This window comes from Amblyomma americanum, chromosome 1, assembly GCF_052857255.1.
Source record: "Amblyomma americanum isolate KBUSLIRL-KWMA chromosome 1, ASM5285725v1, whole genome shotgun sequence".
NCBI lineage: Eukaryota > Metazoa > Arthropoda > Arachnida > Ixodida > Ixodidae > Amblyomma > Amblyomma americanum.
The window spans coordinates 391,279,014-391,301,585 of NC_135497.1; the positions used below are offsets into that span (position 1 = coordinate 391,279,014).

Consider the following 22,572-nt stretch of genomic DNA (forward strand, 5'->3'; position numbering starts at 1 on the left):
GAGCGACGTACGAAGTCCAAAGGCCACTTTACATGCAAGCGAGAACGCTAGCGATTACTGCCGCCGCGGCGCACAAAGCCGTTTCGAGCCGTGGCGGCGGGTCAAGCGGCCAAAGTGAAGAGGTTCCAAAAATTTGCAAATTTTTCGCTGCAACGCGCCGCCCAATCGCTATATTCGCTCAGTCGCTTGCACGTGAAGCAACCTTAACGCTATTTAAAGGCTGTCGAGGTCGCTTCGGCTCAACCAAACCAGGTTTTTTTTTTCTTTCAAGTCACGGTCACTCACGCTCACATAAAAACGACGGTGCATAATAGAGAAGCAAACCGGCTGCCCAAGCTCATGTATTTATTGCAGCCTTCTCGCAAAAATATAATGCTTTAGAACACAATCATCATAGCCTACTAGGTTAGGCCTAAAGCAGCCACCAAGTGATGTCAGATGAACAAAGAGAGCATCCAAACCGGACTGGGAGAAGGCCACACAACTGAAAGGAAATTCGCTACGCACCTGGAAGCCTCCCAGCTGAGTCGCCTTTTTTGTCTTCTCTAATTCCTTTCATCTAGCACACCTAGCCGGCAATCACATCAACAGACTACACTGCTGCCAAGCCCCTAGAGAATGGGAGAAAGGCTGCGCTGTTGCTCTTTTATAGTGGCCTTATCCGCTCTACGATTGGCTCATATGCGACGCGTGTTCCGTCGTCATTGGCTGCGCATGGAGACGTCATGCGCGTGCCGGCGCTTCAAAGTGCCTACAAGAACGCATGAGACAGATACTGCGCCATTTCCTTCCCAAAAAAAAACAATAAAAAAAATAACGCATAAAAAATACGTATAGAACCAAATGGAATTGTCGTATGATACCGCGTTACTGCTGCTCCTTATGGGAACGCAAAGGCCCAACGCGTCTCGAGCACGCGCGCTGTGGAACTCGAACACTACAAGTGGAGCGTAACTCCAGCCAACGCTGACTCTACGGACACTTTGCCTGTTCTTAATAATACACTGGTTACGCGGCCACAGAAGGAAAAATCTCGGGGGCACCGTTTGCCAGGGCCACGTGGATATTCTCTCGCGCCGACCGCAACACCGTTTCCGCAAGGCATAGCCCCCCCCCCCCCCCCCACCCCCAAATCTACAGCTGAAAACACCCACCACACCTGCGATCAAAAGAAAAACCAAAATGGGACAGCGTGGCATTCGAAGCTAGGGATGATGCGTAGAATTGAATCTGAACAGTGTCGCATCAACTGCGAGGCATTCGAACAAACGCACAGGTGAAAGTGGCTTACTGTAGGTTTCACCAGCCGGGGGACGGGAGACCTCTCGGGAGCGGACGCCCCGGCCGAGGCGCCTCGCTCGCACGCGGAGATGACAAACTTTTATCGCGGGCTAAGTTGCACGTATCCCGCCCCTCACCTCGACCTGGACAGGGCGCAAGCCACGGCACTCAGACGCCCACTAACAAAGGCCATTCCTAGCCCCTACCGATTATGTTTAACCACGAACGGTGAATATGACACTGCATGCCCGCACTGCGGTGACGGGACGCATTCCACCCAAGACAATATTTTATGGGAATGCACTAGCAAAGCCTCTCCGGCGACACTCTTGCCAGCTCCCTCAGCGGAGGAATGGAAGAAAAAGCTCTTGGCCAGTTCAAGAAAAAACGAGGCAGCTGGCACTCAACATGCGAGTTCAAGAGGTCGCCCCCGACTGGAAGCCACACTGCCTCGCCCCAGCACCAACTAATCCCTTCCATTTTGTGGCAATAAAATTTGTAACCACCACCTTATTCTACTCGGCGCAAATTTCCCTGAATTTGACAGCAAGGAGTAAAGACAGATTGCAGTCACACGTGGCCATCGTATAGGGGGGTACTGCAATAACTTCGAACACACAGGGTTCTTTAAAGAACTTCGCGTATACATCGAAACGGGGCCGTCGTACAGGATTGGGTCCCACGTGCTGTGGCTAAGGCACCGGATGCCTAATTAGTAAGGAACGCGCGGCGCCTGCCTTACTCGAGTGCTGTGGCACGTACTGTATGTTGCTCGCTTGCGAACGCCGCACCACTCACTATACAAATAGCGCTCCACCAGAACTCTGAAAATTGGTTTCGGGGGAAGGAAATGGCCCCGCCGCGGTGGCTCAGTGGTTAGGGCGCTCGACTACTGATCCGGAGTTTCCGGGTTCGAACCCGACCGCGGCGGCTGCGTTTTTATGGAGGAAAAACGCTAAGGCGCCCGTGTGCTGTGCGATGTCAGTGCACGTTAAAGATCCCCAGGTGGTCCAAATTATTCCGGAGCCCTCCACTACGGCACCTCATTCTTCCTTTCTTCTTTCACTCCCTCCCTTATCCCTTCCCTTACGGCGCTGTTCAGGTGTCCAACGATATATGAGACAGATACTGCGCCATTTCCTTTCCCCAAAAACCAATTATAATTATTATTATTAAGGAAATGGCACAGTATCTGTCTCACGGCCGCGTTTCGACGGAGGTGTGTTTAAAATTTTATAGTGACTCTCACTTCTCTCAAGAGCAATTCAAATATTCTCTCGTATTTCGATAAATTCTTAACCCCGCCCAGCTAGCTCCGGAGCTTTTCACCGCAGGGACATAAGCGAGTGGCGCTTTTATGCAGTGCTATGCTGATGAACACTACAGCCAAGGCTCAAGACAACAGAATTACCGATCAAACTTTTTTGCAAGAAAAGATGTCTGGACCAGGATATCTTGTGAATATCGCGTACTGACGTTCGGCAGTGGAAAATCGAATGGATATCGTGAGGATATCCGCAAATGATATTAGATATTATGGTCATTTGTGGACATCGTCTGAATATCAGTGGTTGTCTGGGTGCATGGCGCACAATGGATGGAAGCCGGAGACGTCGCGGTAACCTGCCCGGGGAGTCATTGGCCCGCAGGGGGCACACCCCTCGTATCTAATGTTCTTAGAACCTTGCGAAGCGCGCGTCTGTTACAATCTTCCTGCAGAGCATTGCGAGAGATGTTTCGATCGGGTGAAACAGATCTTTGAAGGCTCAGCCTGCGATGTTTCTGGTCATTTTTTCCGACGAGCTTTCACCGAACGGTACCCCCTTGAATAACGTTGACAAATTTCAAATAAACCCATGCCCCTCTTCTCTACTCTTTCCGCAAGAAACAACTATATAGGTTCCTGAGTGATGAACACGCGCACAGAGACTTTGGGAGTAACTGCTGTCATCGACGCGTCACTTGACAAACGGTAACACTAGACACATTTCACAAACAATATCAGACACAGCGCACCACAAGCCCTACTTTTTGCTGCAACGGCAGTTAACAAAATTCTGCGCTGCCTGTGTGTCGTCTGCTAGGATGGATGGATGGATGGATGGATACGGCTGAACCCTTTACATCGGGCGGTGGCTCAAGCCACCTAGCCATGTCTTGTGAAATTTTACTCCTGTCTTGCTTTTAGCCACCAATCAGATAACCTTCGCTTGGTTACTTCTAACCTCTTAAAATCCACTTTCCCCTCACTATCCCTAAACCCCAATGCCTTGGGTAAGTCAGCCCCGCTGCCTTCCACTGTAGGGTGAAGCCCTTTACAGAAAAGTATCAAGTGTTCAGCCGTTTCCTCCTCCTCTCCGCACGCAATGCACAAAGTGTCTATCTCCTGGTACCTGACTCTATACGTCTTAGTACGCAAAACTCCAGTCCTGGCCTCAAACAGCAAAGAACTTCCCCTACAATTATCATAGATATTTTCCTTGACAATTTCCTGTTTAAAGGTCCGGTATGTTTCCAGTGCCGATTTCGTCAGCATCCCTGTTTTCCACAACGCTCTCTCTGTTCCTTTAACCTTTTTCTTAACCGATAATTGCTGATTTGCCCCCTTACTGCTGTCCAGATATTTGCTTGTCAATTTTCTAGTTCGCTTTCTCCATTTCGTGTCAACATTCTTTATATACAGGTATCTGAAAACTTTCCTAGCCCACCGCTTTTCCTCCATCCTTCTCAATCGTTCCTCAAATGCTATCTTACTGCTAGCCTCTCTGCTCTCGAAAGACGCCCATCCCATATCCCCCTGTACCCCCTGATTTGGTGTATTGCCATGTGCTCCCAAAGCTAACCTCCCTACTCCCCGTTGCCTAATTTCCAGCCTTGCTTGAACATCTGGCCTCATACACAGGACCGCATTCCCGAAGGTCAGGCTAGGGACCATCACCCCTTTCCAGATCCCTCTTACCACCTCATACCTATTGTAATTCCACAGTGCCCTATTTTTCATGACAGCTGCATTCCTACTAGCTTTATTCATTACATATTTTTCATGCTCTGTCAGATACTCAGCACTGTTATTTATCCACACCCCAAGATACTTGTACTCATTCACTACTTTTAGCACGAACTCCTGTATTCTATGCTCGCCGCCCTCTTCATTAAATATCATGACTGCAGATTTTTCCTTACTATACTTGAAGCCTAATCTATCTCCCTCTGTACTGCATATGTCTAACAACTTCTGCAGGTCTTCCTTGTTGTCAGCCATTATCACTATATCATCCGCGTATATTAGTCCCGGTAATGTCTGTTTAATCAATTCCCCTTGCTTGAAAAAAGATAGGTTGAAGCCTAGTCCACTCCCCTCTAGCTTGGCTTCCAAACCTTGCAGGTACAACATGAACAACAAAGGGGACAGAGGACATCCTTGTCTAAGCCCCCGCTGTATCTCTACAGGCCCTGATACATTTTTTTCCCATTTTATGAGCACTCTGTTACCTCTATATATATCTTTTAAAAGATTAATTACTCCATTTTCCACATCCAATGTGCCGAGTATGTCCCACAAATGCTCCTGAGTAACGTTGTCATAGGCTCCCCTAATATCCAGAAATGCTAGCCATAAGGGCCTATGTTCCTTTTCCGCAATTTCTATACACTGTGTCAATGAAAATAGATTGTCCTCCAACCTCCTTTGTTTCCGGAACCCATTCTGTAGTTCCCCTAACACCCCCTCGTTCTCCACCCAAGCCTGCAGTCTATCCTTTATAATTTGCATCACCACCCTGTAAACCACAGATGTCACTGTTATGGGGCGATAGTTACTTACGTCTGCTTTGTCCCCCTTTCCCTTATATATCATGTTCATTCTACTTAATCGCCATTCATCGGGGACTTTCTCATCCACTATCATTTTGTTCACTACCTGTATTAATGTTTGCTTGGATTTTGGTCCTAACTTCTTTATCAGCATAATCGGGATCCCATCTGGTCCTGTTGATGTGCCACTAGGAACCTTCTTCTCTGCCCTTTCCCACTCTCCTTGCTCAAGTGAAGCTATTGCTGTAACCGGTCTATCCTCCTTCGATAAACTATGTACCACGTGCTTTGCTGAAAATTTTTCCGTCATCCTTGTTCCTATGTGTTTTATTGCTTCATCCCCTTCTAGTCGAATACCCTCATCTGTAACAATAAACCTTTGTTCTAGTCTAGTTTTATTACTCATTGCATTTAGATGTTTCCAGAATTTTTGGGCTGCTTTTCTATCCTTTTTATTTACTTTTGACATCCATTGGGCACCCTTTCTTCTAATTTTCTCATTAATCAAATAGGATGCGTCCCTTCTACACTTTATGAAGGTATCCCATTTTCTGTCTACTTCGGGTTTTGGTTCCCCCCTCTTCTTGGAATATCTGTGTTCTCTGGATGCTTCCTTGCGCTTTTCTATTGCCCTCTTGACCTCCTCATCCCACCAACTCTTGGGTTTGCGTCTTTTCCCTTTTAACTTTACTCGCACCTTAGCTAGCTCTAGCTCCAGTAATCGAGTTAATTTGGTATAAGTCCATTCTGTTTCACTATCCTCAAAAATTACTTTCTCGATTCTTTTGGCTGCTACTTCCAATTGCTTTTCTGAGTAAAAATTTCCCCCTGATTGTTCATCTTGCTTCAGTCCTACATTGCTTTTTCCTCTGAAGCTCAACTTGATACGCTTGTGGTCACTACCTAGACTTCTGGAACCATCTTCATCTATGCTCATTACCCCTAATCTGTTATACATCCTCTGTGACATTAGTGCATAATCTATCGTCGAGTGCAGACTCCCCGCCTCCCATGTTATGAGCCCTTCACACTTCTCGGTGCTGTTGCATACAACTAAATCATGCCTGTCACACATGTCCTGCAGCATGCTTCCTGTCGAATCCGTGTACCCATCCAGGTCTTCTATGTGTGCATTCATGTCACCTAATATAATTATCTCGCCCTGTCCTCCTAGCTCATCAATGTCGCTTGCAATACATTCTAACATTTTCCTGTTTTCCTCTCTGGCATTGACCCCTGTCCACAGGTATACAAAGCCAAGGAGTGTTAGCTTGCCTGCCACTGTTCCTTTTAGCCATAAATGTTCCCTGCATCCCAGGGCTAGAGGGACGTTTGACAGCGCCGCTATACGGCGGACACGCGCTCTACTGCGGGCAGAAAAACCCCTGACGCTTCAGGCATGTTCTTCAGGCGGCATTGGATAGAGACTGCCGCGATGGTGTGCGCGAGGTCTCGCTACCTAGCTGAAGATAAGCATGCAGTGAAGAACGTTCCTTACGTTCTTATTTTAACTGCACGAATTCACTGAAGAGCAGCGCATATCGAGCAGACGGCATACACATGGCGATGCTGATATGCTGAAACAATGTATCCAATAACATAGCAAGACAACAAGAGTAAAGTTTTATACAAAAAGTTAGACGACATAAACTACCGATATGATTTCGTGAGCTCCTGTTCTTGCGTGAGGGTCGTGCGTAAGCAAAGCATCTGAAAATTTCATCCAACAGAATCCAACCTCAATCGCCTCAATCCAACAGGGCGACTTCCACGGCAGCCATAGAGACGGCAGCGTTTGCGGCCTGCAGAGTTTCGGCGATTCCTGGAGGATGGTAATGGTTTGCGTGGATGCTGTTTCTGCACAGAACGCTGCTGAATTCCAGATGCAACACTTTCTTTACAGGTGACCGTAGATAAGCGTGTTTTATTGTCTTGAATTCAGTGCATTGTCTGTGTAGTGCAGCGCCTGCCTTCGGAGCATTTTCACAGGGTGCATACAGCAGTAAACGCATGTAGGTATCTGCGAAGCGGTTCGAGAGGCTAATTTATTAGGGACTGAAGGAAGCGTTTGCAACGTACGCGTCATGACTCATGACTAAGTACAGAGGTGAGCATGCGTCTGTACTACGCTAAAGCGGGGTGCCGCGGTACATAACATGCAATCTTGGCGCAGCTGCTCTGTGGAGGGCACTTCGCTTGTGTTTTACAATTCGAGTACCTGTGCTGCGGCGCTTGACCGCAATTATTTCCTCTGGAAACTGCTACTTGCTTTAAAATTTTTCAGCTTTTGCACCGCCTTCCACATCTCGAACAAACTGGACCAGCCTGCTCACGTCTGAAAGTACGACATGGGGAAGGTGCGTTTACGACAAAATGAGCCAGGATAACGTAGAATGGGCCGCTTTGTACCATTGTTCAACTTGAAGAATTTGAATATGTGTGGAAAGAATATTCCCTGTGACTGCAAGGCGCACCTTTACCATTTGCAGAATATATACACGCCTGAGTCAAAAAGAGCATACAGGCTTTCATGGTTACATGAACGAAAACACAAGGAATATGGCACTAAATCTGCCATTTTTAAATATAGTTGTATTTTTAAAAAATCAACGAAAAAGCGCATCCATAATTTTTGTTCAAGTTACTCGAACGGGTCTCCAGGAGATGGAAAATAATGCGTAACATGTCACATTATTGTTGTGAAGTGACATGGAAGCTCACAGCTCTCACTTCTGAAGCATGGGAAATTTCTGCAAAATGAAGTTTTGAAAGCAGTGAGTATGTCATCCGCTGCTCAAATGTTTCCTGAGTGTCAAATGACATTTCCTGTAACCTTGTGGACAGTCCAAATGTGAAATATTTTTCAGAATACAAATCCAGAGTTATGACCGCCAAAAAAATATGACAGAAAACGAAACCGCGCACATAAGACTCCATTAGAAGACACAGACCTTCACATGAGTGATTTGTCCTTTCAAACAACTGGTGTAATAATTGCACCTGATTTGCTGAGCATGAGCACTTTCGAAATTTTGATTTTCTTCTCTTTTTCATAGCTGACAGTTAACACGTGTCGTGTGACATTAACTAACAAAGATTTGTTGCATTTTCTCTTGCTGCATAGGCAGGTATGCTTGAAAGTAATTTAATATGGTTTCATTTCTTTCAGTGTGGTCGCATACATTTAGGCTAGAGTCAAAACTTTATTGGCATCTGTCATACCTTATGCACGCAGCTACATATTCCATGAGTGCTCCTGTTACCGTTTGCAAGTCTTTCCGTTCTTTTTTTCTCCTGCAAGTTTTGAATATTATTTGCAGGTGTGGGACCACTTCTATGTTTTTTAGCCTTCCTCGAGAGATAGATGCGAAACCATTTCTTGTTTGAAATCTATTTTCTCTTCCCTCTCCTGCGTGGGTCTATATAATTTAAGGCCTGCAGCAATGTGAAACGAGTAAAGTAAATAAAACTTGAGATGCTGACAATATCTTAGTCGTGATGTCTACACCCAGGTTCTCAAGGGATGCGTGGTGTTTTACGAATCCCTCTGTACTGTTCCAGGAGTTTTTCTCATGTGCTGTAGCAGAGAGCAGCTATGGTGTGCATGCGCAATTCTTGTGCACAGTGCATACAGTTTATAGCTATTCTTCAAATTACTTTTGGGCCCTGCCACTTACACGCGACGGGATTTTGGAGAGGAAGCTCTTGGTTTGGTCATGAATCTTGCCTATGCGAAGGATGCATGTAGTGCATCATGGGTCGTGCTATCTCTGATGACAGCAAAAATTTGCATTGAATTTTTTTGCAGTGAAAACACAGGTGGATATAGACACCTGCTTTTTGAGCCAGTGATACGATTGTACCTCATTGTGAATTATTGCAGTCCAGCATTTTGGAAAGCCAAAAGTGCAACACGAGGCTTGCTTTTCGCATTGTTTTGCGTCATGCATAGCACAGGCTTCAACCTTGGAGATATATTTGTGGGAAATTGAATAGGTGGTCAACCTGCACAGGTCTTGCACAAAGGCAGCCGACTGTGCAACCTTTTTGACAGTCTTCGTCTTCTCATACCGCATACATGACCTTAATTTTTTTAGATGCTCCCAAGGTTGTGATGATAAACCGTATTTCTTTGGGCATAAGTTGCAGTCACCCAACCAGAATCTTGCTGGTGGGGAGCTGCATGGACATATTTTAATGCCATCAAGTATGTAGGCATCACCATCATCAGCCTTACTGCACCCATTGCAGGACAAAGGACTCTCCTCTATCTTTCCGATTAACCCTGTCCCTGTGTGCAGGCATCCCCTCTTAAACTATGCAGTGCGGAATCACGCAACATAGCATTGGTGCATTAAAGGCACAAACATGCTTCTTGCGGAGGTGCAAGCAAAACCCACCTCCGACGAAGAGACTCCAACTTCAAAACCCCCTTGGTAATGTCGGGATTATGCTTTGAATGAATGATATGGTTCTCTCACTGACCGCATCAATAAACCTCACTTCTGTGGATGTGCATAACATCTTTTTGTTCAAACTCTGTATACAGCAGCCGTACTCATCTTTGGTATAGTAGCCCAGAGCTGTTTGTAGATCATCTGGGCTTAATATGGACCTTAATATGGGTTCATGGGCGACCATACATGGTGCTCGTCGCACCAACTTTTGAGATTAATAATTTATATACTTCATCTGATTAGGAAGGACAGCCTGGACTTTTCAAAGCTTGGGTAGCACTGGCAACAGACTTAAAAGGGAGAGACGTTGCTGAAAGGACTGCGCCGAATTGTAATCCTGATTCAAGTTGGCCACTCTGTGCAATCCATACATCTGTGTGCTCGGACACATTGCAAACATCACTGCCAGCAGTGAGAGAATTTAAATTCTTTTTTGTTGTGAATTATTTTCAACCGTCCTAAGCTTTCTGTTCACAGAACATCTCCCACGTCACAGATCTGTCGGCTGTGAAGCATCAGAAGGGTCACCTAACTGATCAAACTCTTCCTCCTCAGGGATACTTTCATCGGCTCTTTCACCAGTGGGTGCATCACTAGCTGATAGCATTTGCTTAAACTATCTAGAACAGTTCCGACACAGATGGTAATGACTACGGACTGGACCTGTACCTGGTTGAAAAATGTCAATATCAATCAGTTCAATATATTGAACTGGATAATCTCTTTGGAACAGAATGCTCTCGTCTATCTTAGCATAGTATGTGCAGACAACTCTATTGCCACTGCACTGCAAAGCAATGGAACCTATTTGCCAGCTGCAAAAAGCTGAAAAAAGCACTACATCCATGCGTAACGGCTTCAAAGAAAACTTGTAGACAAAGCGGGGCCTGCAGTTCTCACCGCCATCTGTGTCAAGACTGGGTGCATGCGAATGGCTTAGATGATGTTTGAGCATAAAGTTCACATCTGCAATGCGGAGATTCGAGTGTGCAGTCTATGACTGAAAAATGCATAGACGCAACACGTTCGCTCTTTGCAGGCAAATTTTGTTAGTTTCATATGCTACTGCAGTTGAAACATGAAAATTAGTTTGCTCAAATAGTGGCTGTGTGCACTCATTTATCACATATATCGTTGCATAGACCAACACTGCACTCACAGACATAAATAGCGCTCCCCAGGGTTGGCCGGCTATGAGCAGTTGTCGCACGCATGCAGTTGTAATTCCGACAGGGCCTGGACACTCCCATGCAAACTTGTTCACTTTTTGTTGTATATTTTTGTAAATGTGTATATTGTATAAACAAACTCCTCCGTCTCCTTTCTAGCTATTGCTCCCTCTGTACTTCTCCTTGCTATCCTCTCCCTACACATCTCATTTCCACTGCGGCTTGGGTGCTCAGCATATCAGGTAGCAATTACCATGGCTGATATCTTTTCCTGCCTTTTTGTATTTTTTTAAATAATAAACCACTGCTACTGCTAGGTGGTATGGGGGTATCAGCGATGCCATAGTATGCTATGGTGCACGTTTCATTCATTATCCCAATTAAAAACTGCTTTCCATTATCACTGTAGGCTATGTAGCATGTACAACTTTATTTGCGAGCAAATAAGAATAATAAAGAATATGGCAGCACACCTGACTCGGTGAGAAGCTCCTCCAATTTGTAGCAACACCTAGCTGGTTGACCACCTAAGGCATTGTGCGGTTATGTCCGAAATCGTAACGCATGTTTATTGAGCCATCTTGAATTGAATTTGGCATTTTGTATTTTTTTCTAGCTTAAACCAAAAAGTCCAACCCCTATGTATAAAATAACCGAGGAATTTAAAAAGTGTTAAATATTTAGGCTGTTTGATGTCTCATAGGATTACCTGACCGTATTTAGACCACAGAATGAAATGGTACAGCCAAAGGAAAATGTTATAGCATGGAATCTGAGTGGTTGGGCCACGAGACAAAAGCAGAAATTGAAGTTCATCCTTAAAAAGCCGAGCAGTGCAAAAATCAAATAAGCAAAAAGAAATACATAAAAAGCAACAGGCTAACCATGGGCGTATACACTTTACATGCTTGGGCAAGTGGAACGAGTCCTTTCTGTCCAATCGCCTTCGTGCCTGAATCACTTTTTTTGGTTGTGATAAATTGATCCTTATTTCCTGCTTTCAACTTGCTGCTGCACTAACTTAAGCAGCTCTGAAAGCAGCAAGCGTTCCTTAAAAACAGCAAAATGTTACCTTAGCTGATGTCCAGAAGACAGAGGGCCATACATCACATGGTCTACATCATGACCACCACGGAAGCCAGGACACTTCTTAATAAGGGTTGATATGGTTGCAAACATTGCCACTGTTCTTACATGCAATTAAAAACTGTCTCTGGCTAAGTAACAGCCGTTGCAAACTATGCTATATTAGTAGACTAATCTTGACAAGGAGGTGGAGCCCAAGTCTGCACCACGATGTCTACAAGGTCATGGAGTATTGCCCAAAAATGTACAACAGCACTACTTAGTCCGACGATGCCACTGCTCTCCTGGCTGCAGCACTTTGCTGAGTGAAGCTCGTGTGCAGTAGCCAGCAGGCTATGAAGTACACCTCTAAAACGCTAAATTTTCTTGGTTGAACTGAATTTCACAAAATTAGTTTAGTATACTATTATTGCTTCTATTTGCGGTTTAAATTGAGGAGTGCAACCTCTAAATGCTTAGAAGAACCATACAAAAGCTACCATAAAATGTGGAAGCATCTATCATAAAAAAACTTTTCTGCATGCATTCATTTCATATGCCTTGCGCCTTGCATGGGACGGCTCTTCACAGCAGTACACTACATCATGGCAGTAACCAAAACCCACACTAAACAAGTTGCATGCACGTACCATGACCAAGGGGTCTAATGCGGGAGGAATAAGAGCGTGTTCACAAGAGCATTATCAAAAAAAAGGATTCAAGAAATAACCACTTGGCGTGAGACCACCTAGACACGGGGAGCATGAGCTGCATCTGAAATGTGTGCTGGCGCTCTACCTTTCAGCATGCCACAGGTGACGAGAGGAAATGGTAAACCACTCATAACTGAAGCTTGTGGCTCCGGTTCTTGCTAATGAAAAGCCTTGAAGCAGTTTTTCTTCTGTTCCTCAAGCACATATCTGTATATCATTTTTTTAATGCATCCACAGTGTCCCAGTAGAACAGCTTGCAATGTTCTAATTGGGCGCAAATGCCAAGCGGTCGATTGGGTTGTATTAAGCATCCTTAACTACTGGCTACCCGCAAAAACTTGTCTTTACGTAGCCGCTGTTCCAAGCATGGTTACATTGTGCTCCTGGCAGATAGTACTAACTGTTAGCAATGGCAATATGTCCACAACACTTGTATTGAATCTCAGCAAGCCATGTTTGCAACTCATTCTTCGCCCTCTTTTATTCCTGCTTCTTGTTCTCTCTGTCTACATCATGTACTAATTCTACGCATTCTTGAATTTCCACATCCAAAAATTCACACCAGAATCGATGAGAGGTGCAATTTTATTGCTGAAAATAAAAGGCAGCAACAATTTTATGAATGAGTCTTTCATAGTTTCACTTGTGCAATGCAGTATCGTTTTTATATGAGGGCATGTGAAGGATGTTGCAGTTCAGTAACATTACTGTTTTCTGAGCAGTAAGATTTTAGTTAGGTTATTCTCTTCAGTAAGATTGAAAAAAGGTACAAATATTTTCAGCACACACAGAAAAGTAGCTAACAAATAAAAATGTCAGAATATGCATGCCCCACAGCATCCTTGATTTGTGTTATGCACTACTCAGCCGTGCGTCCCAATACAACGTTCTGAATACCTCTTCTGATATGCTGTGAATAAGAGCCATTTGTCATCTAACTTGTGGAATTTCGGAATTGAGAATAACCAAGGACAATCACGGCTAACTTACCTTTACGAAACGAGGGAGTCGGTAGCTATCTGACACACATGTCAATCGCTCTCATGCTGGCCGCTGAACCAAACGATGCCTTAGTTGCCTGGCAGCAAAGGTATCTCGCAAGTGTATAATGTGAAACGTTTTCTTTACTCAACGCACATTTTCCTACAGTGCCTACGACTGGCCGCTGTTGGAAAAAGTGGCTTGGTTTCGGCCGCATCATTTTGGTGCGGCCCCTGCGGTTCTGCGCTTTTCCGCCACTATGATGTCGCCCTCCACTAAAGCGAATGACGCCGTGGTTCCACCTGTTTCATTTTTCTACGGTCTTGCTGTTGGTTTTCTGCCGCTGCACTGTTTGTCCAAGCTGTGTTGTGGCCCTCGCGACTTTTCCGTCTCCCTTCCTTTGCGGGCACTCGCGCTTGCTCGCACGTCAAATCTCTGCCACCTTTCCATCTAACTAGTCACGTGACCAAACTCAACGTATCAACCTAGGTTTATACATTTATTACATTTTTTTGTGCATGTAAAATGTCTCTAAAGAAAGTTTCTTATAGCAAGCATTTACTTTAATGCTTACTTACAAATTGCAGCGGATGTGACGTGTACATTACAGAGAGCCAATGAGCAGTGGCCTGGCTGGGTTTGCGCTGAAAAAGAAATGCTACCGGAAGCCCACAAGCAGCCAATGCACATGTGAAATCTTCCTGACGGTGCCAGATGGCGCCAGGTACCCGGCAGGCTATGCGCGGTCCTGCAGCAGCTGGGCCAATCAGCGCATGCTCTCAGGCGGTGGGTGGGCTTCTGGTACTTTGGTAACGGTAACAGGGTACACGGTACGCTAACGGTGTCTCGATGGCCACAGAAACCGTTCGTGTAACAGGGTTCACTGGCCTTACAGTGGATGGACTCGTCGCTTCGAATACCTTCGAAATGCCTATGTGACAGAACTGTCAGATTAGAACACAAGATACTGGCCCGTTTCCGGACACTTAAAATTTACGCCACATTTTTTGTGTCTGTTGTTTCACGTGAGTACAGTGGTGAAAAAATTTGGCGTGAGCGTTTAGATGGTTGAACCATTGCGTTGCGCAGGTGCGCCGATGTGGAGAGTTCTTCGTGGTAGACGGCCGCCCACAAGAGCACAACCACTGGATGAACGTGAACTACTCGCCCAACAAGCGCCGACAAAACATCATGGCCTTGCTCTTCAATGGAGACATCTACTACCGAAAGAAGGTGAAGAGAAGCTAATCCTGCACTCCTTAGCTTGTAGATTGTAATCAGTTGATAGCGTATGCAAGTTACGAACATGCCTGATTCATCATCATCATGATCAGCCTTACTACACCCGCTGCAGGGCAAAGGCTTCTGCCATGTTTCTCCAATTAACCCTATCCTTTGCCAGCTGCGCTTACCCTATGCCTGCAAGCTTGTTAATCTCACCCGCCCACATAACCTTCTGCCGTCCACTACTATGCTTGCCTTCTCTTGGAATAAACTCCGTTACCCTTAAGGACCGGCAGTTATCTTGCCTTCGCATTACATGCCCTGCCCAAGCCCATTTGTTTCTCTTGACTTCGACTAGGATGTCATTAATGCGCGTTTGTTCCCTCACCCACTCTGCCCACTTTCGGTCTCTTAACGTTACACTTATCATTTTTCTTTCCATGGCTCGCTGCGTTGTCGTTAACTTAAGCTGAACCCTTTTCGTTAGCCTCCACGTGTCTGTCCCGTAGATGAGTACTGCTTAGATACAGCTGTTGTGCACTTTTCTCTTCAGGGATATTGGTAAATTGCCATTCACAGTATGTGAGAACCTGCCACATGCGCTCCACCCCATTTGTATCCTTCTAGTTATTCCCCTCTCGTGATCCGGATCAGCTGTCACTACCTGCCCTATGTGGACGTATTCTTTTACCACTTCCAGCACCTCGCTGCCAATTGTGAACTGCTGTTGTCCTGCTAGGCTGCTGGGCTTTTGAACATTACTTTGGTTTTCTGCATGTTAATTTTTCGACCTGCCGTTCTGCTCAGCCTGTCAAACTCATTGATCATGATTTGCAGTTCACCTCCGGAGTGATTGGCAAGGCAAGGTCATCAGCGAATTGCAGATTATTTAGGTATTCTCCATGAACTCTTGTCCCCGACAGTTCATTCATTCATTCATTCATTTTCATTTATTCATAATCTTGCCATACAAATTATCAAAACACTGTTGGAACCCATAGACAGAGGCTAGTGTGGGGTTCTGAAAAAAATACATAATGGCAATGACACAGCACTTGTGTAAAATGAAAAGCACAAAATCAATGGCGAAAGACCAAAATACCGCATACAGTGAGAAGAAAACAAAATAATGTGCATTTTACAGCAGAATGAGTAAAGATCTATCAAGAACAACACTGTACTGGAAATACAGACCGAAAACGACTACCACAGAGGTCAAATAAGGCTCATAAATTATGTTCCTAATGTTTTATTTGTTTCAGGGGACTGTTTTATTTCTGGGGGTAAAGGATCCCAAACCTTGGCTCCTGAAAACTGCACCAACCTTTTGCTGTAGATGTTATTATTCGGTGGCAGATTAAAGTTACTATGTGTGAGGTATCTTGTCAGTTGAGAAGGAGAGCGATTGCAACAGGGAGGCATTGAAAGGTTGATTATATTTTACTATGTTGTTTACACACACCGCTATATTTAAAGTCCGCAAGAGGTCAAAAGGAAGGATATTGATTAACTGAAAAGTGGTGTACTTGGCTCGGTATACTTGCTTTGTGTTGTAATTCGGATAGCCTGTTTTTGTAATCGCTGGGTAGGATCAAGGTAAGTGTTGTATGTCAAACTCCATGATTCTAAACAGTATGTTAAATGACTGTTAATAAGGGCAAAATAAAGGGTACGCAGTGTATGTGTATTAAAACGATCGCGGGCCTGTAATAAGGCATAACAGCCAGAAGCCAACTTAAACAGACGGCGCTAACCTGATTTTTCCAGTGAAGATGTTCATCTAAAATGACACCAAGATACTTAAGTGAGTGTGTTCGTTCAAGTGAGTGGTCGTTAATGAAAATGTTAATTTGGTTGCTGCCAATGACTTTGGCTCGTGAGCTAAATTCTATATATTTGATTTTGCTTTAATTAATTGTTAGCTTGTTATTAAATAGCCACCTTGAAACTTTTTTCAGTTCAGCATTTGTTTTTGCTTATAAATCCTCATGTTTGTCAGCTGTAACTATGATCGCAGTGTCATCTGCATACATTAATGTATCAGAGCAACTTGGGGCCTTCGGCAAATCATACAAGTATAACGAAAACAACATGGGCCCTAAAACGAATCCTTGAGGAACCCCGGTCTGTAAATATTGAAGTGATGATGTAATGTTATTCATAACTACAGCTTGTTGACGGTTTTCGATGTAACTAGAAAGTAAGCTGTAGACTTCACCGCGGAATCCATAATGGTTTAATTTGTGGACTATAATAGTGTCATTCACGGTATCAAATGCTTTCTTTAAATCAACAAATACAATGGCGGCCAGTTTGTTTTCATGTAATGCTGTGTTAATTAATTGAGTCAAGCTTAGGACAGCAGATGCCGTTGAATGATGTTTTCGAAATCCATGTTGCTGTTGACAGAGTAAGTTATGCTTTTCTAAGAATTTGCAAATATTGTCGCCTAGAATGTTTTCGTAAATATTATTAATAGCACTTAGGACAGAAAGGGGTCTGTAGCTTGACTGATTGGATCGGTCTCCATCTTTCTATACTGGGACAACTTTGGCAATCTTTAGTGCGGAGGGATACTTTGCACATTTTAATCAAGGAATAAAAAGTTTGCATAAGATGGGTACCAAGATATCACTGTTTTTCTTAAGTATACGTGGGTAAATTCCATCTAGTCCAGCAGATTTATTGCCTGTTAAGCTGATAACAAAGGATGTAATTTCTTCGGGTTCTATTTCAAACATTCCAAAAGTATTGAGAGCTGGATTGGATGCAGCATTTTGTTGTTGTGATTCATGGAGTTGAGCAGCTAAGGATGGGCCGATATTGGTGAAAAAGGAATTAAATATTTCTGTAGTACTGCCATCTATTCTCTCCTGGAGAGCACGGCGCAAACTGGCTTTGCCAGCGACTTCATTTATTATTTTCCAGACTTTATGCAAATTGCCGGAAGCCTGTTCAATGAGACGCGTGTAATATGCTTTTTTCGTGCCCTCATCATCGACACGGATCTGTTGCGCAGGCTCTTAAGTTGGTTTAGATAGTAAACATTATCTTTGTGTTGGGGGGGGGGGGGGGGGGGGGGGGGGGGGGGGGGGGGGGGGGGGGCTTCCATTTGCGGTACCATGAATCTTTTTCATCCAAGGGCATAGTGGTGCTTCATAAGAGCGAACACTAATATTTCTGTTGCAGTTAGTAACCATTCACGAAAGCGTGTCTATTAGGTTATTAAACTCTGTATCGACGTCGTCATGCTATATTACACTGGGGTCAACGGCCAGTAAATTTTCACGCAGAAGGGCGTAATCTATTTTAGATAGGTACTTCTTGCTCTGACGCTCTGGTTGTATTTCAATGTCAACAGCAACAAAAAGTGGGAGGTGATCGAAGATGGGTTCGCTGTAAAAAACCCCAGCGCGTATCCCATTCGGTATATTTGTTAATGCATGATCAATAATAGATGAAGAGTAGGTAGTTACACGCGTGGGTGTGTTAATCATGTTTCAGAAATTGTACGATGTTAACAGGTTCACGTAATCCTTGTGGCATTCAGTACTTGTATCAATATTGAAATCGCCAACAATATTTATGCGTTCTAAGTGTGTAGCAAGCGTTCCAAAAATTCCTTCAAGTTTATCAAGAAAGGGCGAAAGGCATGAATTTGGTGGACAATAAGTAACTCCAACAGTGAATGACCAGGGCAGTTTTATGAACAGTGTTTCTATGTCTGTATTACTGAGGGTGACTGGTGCCAAACACGAGAAAGGCAGACTATTTTTGAGAAAAAAGCCAACACCACCACCACGGTTTTTTTACTCTCTCGGATCAGATAGCATAACATAGCTGGGAAGCATAACGTTCTCATCTTTTTTGCAGCCAGGTTTCTGTATGCTACAATATCAAAAGATTGGGAATATCACGTCAGAGAAGCCACTAGAAGGTTCAGGTTCTTCATTACACTGCGGATATTAGAGTAAAATATTGACGAATTTTTGTCTCTGCTTAACAGGTCATCATCTTCTATGGCCAAAGGCATTGTAAGAGCAAACAGGTACAAAAACACAAGGCATTGGTAATAAGACAATTTTTTCCAGGTCATCTTCACAAGTTATGTGCATTACTTTCGAGCTTTCCGTTCTTCTCATCAAGATTTTGCCTTCAGACACCCATGCGAACTTCCAGCCTCTGTCACGCTTTACTCCAATAGCTTTGCCGAGCAAAACCTTTTTTTCCAGACACAAATTTTGTTGACAAAAACGGGATCGTTCTCTGGGAAGCGAAGTACGGAAGTATTTAGCCTGCTCATTTTCGCAGCTTGCAAGATTCTGTCACGTGAGGACCTTGACTTAAACTTAACAATTACATAGGAAGGTCCCTTCAACTTCGTTGGAACACGGTGTATCACGTCAATTTTCTCAGGAGAAAGCTCAACCTGTAGGTAGGAAGATACCTGTGTCATCATGCTACCAAGGTTCTCATTATCAGTTTCAGGGATTCCTTCCAATTAGATGTTATTCCTCCTGCTGTATTGCTTCACTTCAACCAATTGTGCCCTTAGCTCTTTCACTTCGTTCGTCAGCTTCTTGTTTACTTGCTGAATTTCCTGATTATTCTTTACTTCAGTGAGTTCAAGCCTCATAGTTTTAACTTCTGTTCTGAAGTCCTCAAAGGCAGTGTTCATGAAACCCATTGATTCCTTCACTGCTGCTATTTCAGTCTGTACAGCATCGCTAGATGAGCTCAACTTGTTTACTTTGACCTTGATTTCAGTCACGGCCTCCATAAATTTAGAAGTCATTTCCATTAGAAGCTTAGTAACTTCTCTTATGCTTTTGGGAGCCTCGTCTGCGAGTGTCTTGGCAAAGTTGTCAAGTTGCGTAGCCTCGTCGTCCCCCATTTTAACAAGTTTTCGACAAACGCGTCACAGACAACAAGAGGTACCAGAGCAGTGCAGCAACTGCAAAATGCAATGAAATAAACTTTCACACGAACGTTTGTGTGCCCACCCGCATAAGTACAGTAATACGGTTAGCAGTCGCACAGATGGCTGCCAGAACTCCTCTGATGTGTTCGTGGTTGCCGCTGGCTCTTTTTATCAGGTTGCTGGAGGGGCGTCGTAAGCCTTCCGCGCAGGCGCGAAATTCCTGGTTGTTTGCTTGCATACAGATCACTCCACAGCCACATTCCGGAATGCAGCGTTGGTGCTGCGTTGGGTAAGATGATCCTGCGCCGGTCGATGGAACTGTGTCAAAATGCCTGCATGAGTACAGCAATACGGTTGGTAGTCGCACAGACGGCTGCCAGAACTGCTCTGATGTGTCCGTGGTTGTCGCTGGCTGCTTTTATCGGGTTGCTGGAGGGGCGTCGTAAGCCTTCCGTGCAGGCGTGAAATTCCTGGTTGATTGCTTGCACAGATCACTCCGCAGCCACGTTCTGGAATCCAGCGTTGGTGCTGCGTTGGGTAAGATGATCCTGTGCCGGTTGATGGAACCGTGTCAAAATGCCTGCATGAGTACAGCAATACGGTTAGCAGTCGCACAGACGGCTGCCAGCACTGCTCTGATGATTCTCAATTTCTGCCTTGGAATACCTCCTGCAAACAGGCGTGGAATACTTTGGCGAGATCAGGTCTCCTTGCCTGGTGCCCTTCATTATTGGCATTTTCTTGCTGGCTTTATGGAGGACTATGGTAGCTATGGTGTTCCCTCTTTCAATGTGTCTGTCTACGTTGGTGCGTCCCAAAGTTCACGCTGGCCCAAAGATGGATTCATACCAACTGTCCCAGAGGAATGCCATTTTGCTATATATAGATTCCAGTATTTTGATAAAAAGCTCTTTTACACCCTGATTCTGCAATCTCTGCATAACTGCTGAGATTTCCACTGAGTCAAGCGCTTGCTCGTAATCAATGAAGGCTATATATAGGATTTTGTTGTATTCTGCGCATTTTTCTATCACCTGTTGGTAGTGTGAATATGATCTATTGTGGAATATTCTTTAGGAAAGCCTGCCTGATCATTTGGTTGATTGAAGTCTAATGTTGCCCGGCTCTATTAGCGATTACCTTAGTAAATATCTTGCAGGCAACGGAAAGTAAGCTGATCGGCCTGTAAATTTTCAAGTCCTTGGCGTCTCCTTTTTTATGAATTAAGAAAATGTTTGCGTTCTTCAAAGCTTCTATTATGGTCGAGGTCAGAAGGCATTGCGTATACAGTGTGGCTAACTTTTCTAGTACGATCTCCCCTCCGTCCTTCAAAAGATCTGCTGTTACCTGATTCTTCCCAGCTCCTTTCCCCTTTCCATTGCTCCTAAGGCTTTGTTTACTTCCTCTTTCGTTACCGGTGGGATGACGCATTGGTGCGGGCTACTGTCTCTCTCATAAACGTTCTGGTTACATTGACTACTGTACAGATTTGCATAGAACTCTTCGGCTAATTGAACTATCTTATCCATATTGCTAATGACATTGCCCTCCTTGTCTCTTAACGCATACATCTAGTTTTTACCTATGCCTAGTTTCGTCTTCACCGCTGTTAGGCTGCCTCTGTTCTTTAGAGCATGCGCGATTGTCTCCATTTAAGCTTCGTTATGCCGGCTACCTTGCGCTTGTTTATTAACTTCGATAGCTCTGCTTGCTCTATTCTGTCGGTAGGGTTAGGCCCCCTCATGGTTTGGCGTTTCTGATGGTTTGGCATTTCTTAATCAGATCTTTTTTCTCCTGAGATAGCTTGCCGGCATCCTGTCGAACCGTCCTACCGCCTACTTCTACTGTGCACTCCATAATGACAGCTGTCAGATTATCGTTCATTAGATGAACATTAAGATCGTCTTCATCAGTTAAAGCTGAATATTGGTTCGGCAGGGATATCCTGATTTCCTCTATTTTTCCTCTTACTGCTAACTCGTTAATGAACTTCCTCTTCATTAGCTTTGTCCGTTCCCTCTTCACGTCTAAGCTAATTCAATTATGCCTGATTATGAACACTGAATGCCAGCAGGGACGGTGGACCTTTCTGTGCGAGGGCATCTGGGCGAAAGGTGAACAAACAGCGAGACATTGCCTGAATCACCGGGAGATTAAACTGTGGATAAAAGGGGATGGGTGCTTGCTTTTTATGTACATATCCTTAGTGCATGAAAAGGGCCTCCGCATTGTCAGAGAACTCCTCATTTGATGCATGTGTACCGATGTGAAGCTGGTCGATAGCGCTTCTGGAAAAGGCACTGCCTTTTTATATTTAGTGTTTATATTACTAATTGGGGGATCTGTGTGTCAGTACCATCGCGCTGCCTTTGTATCGTGAATAGGCAAAATATTTAATAAATCAATTCAAATCAAATTTATTTCTGCCTTGAAAAGGTACAGACAGCGGAGGCACAGAAAAGCGGCAGTCCCCTTTCGCTTGGCAGTGACTTGACAGCAAGGCTTATAAAACAATTGGTCAACGTATTAACAGGTATACAATAATGAAACTACAAAATAAAGTGAAACAGCATTATACAATATTGAATCAACATTCACACTTGATAAACACAGATCAATAGCGAGCCGCCACGGTGGCTGAGCGGTTATGGCGCTCAGCTGCTGGCCCGAAAGACGCGAGTTCGATCCCGGCCGTGGCGGTCGAATTTCGCTGGAGGCGAAATTTTAGAGGCCCATGTGCTGTGCGATGTCAGTGCACGTAAAAGAACCCGAGGTGGTCGAAATTTCCGGAGCCCTTCACTACGGCGTCTCTCATAGCCTGAGTCGCTTTGGGACGTTAAACACCCATAAATCAAATCAATCAATCAAACAGATCAATAGCAAAGAAAAAGAATAAAGATATGCTGCATGTCAACGTACATAGCACCCAAAGATTTTTTTGACAAACT

General features: G+C 44.5%; 1 protein-coding gene across 1 annotated transcript in view; it reads left to right on the forward strand.

Moving 5' to 3' along the window:
- Positions 1-6,849: 6,849 nt before the first annotated feature.
- Positions 6,850-22,572, forward strand: part of LOC144115711 (uncharacterized) — a 45,977-nt gene continuing 30,254 nt past the window's right edge. Inside the window, exons 1-2 of the mRNA XM_077650183.1 lie at positions 6,850-6,997; positions 14,569-14,712. The gene's annotated coding sequence lies outside the window, so the exon portion shown is untranslated. The remainder of the gene's footprint in view (positions 6,998-14,568; positions 14,713-22,572) is intronic.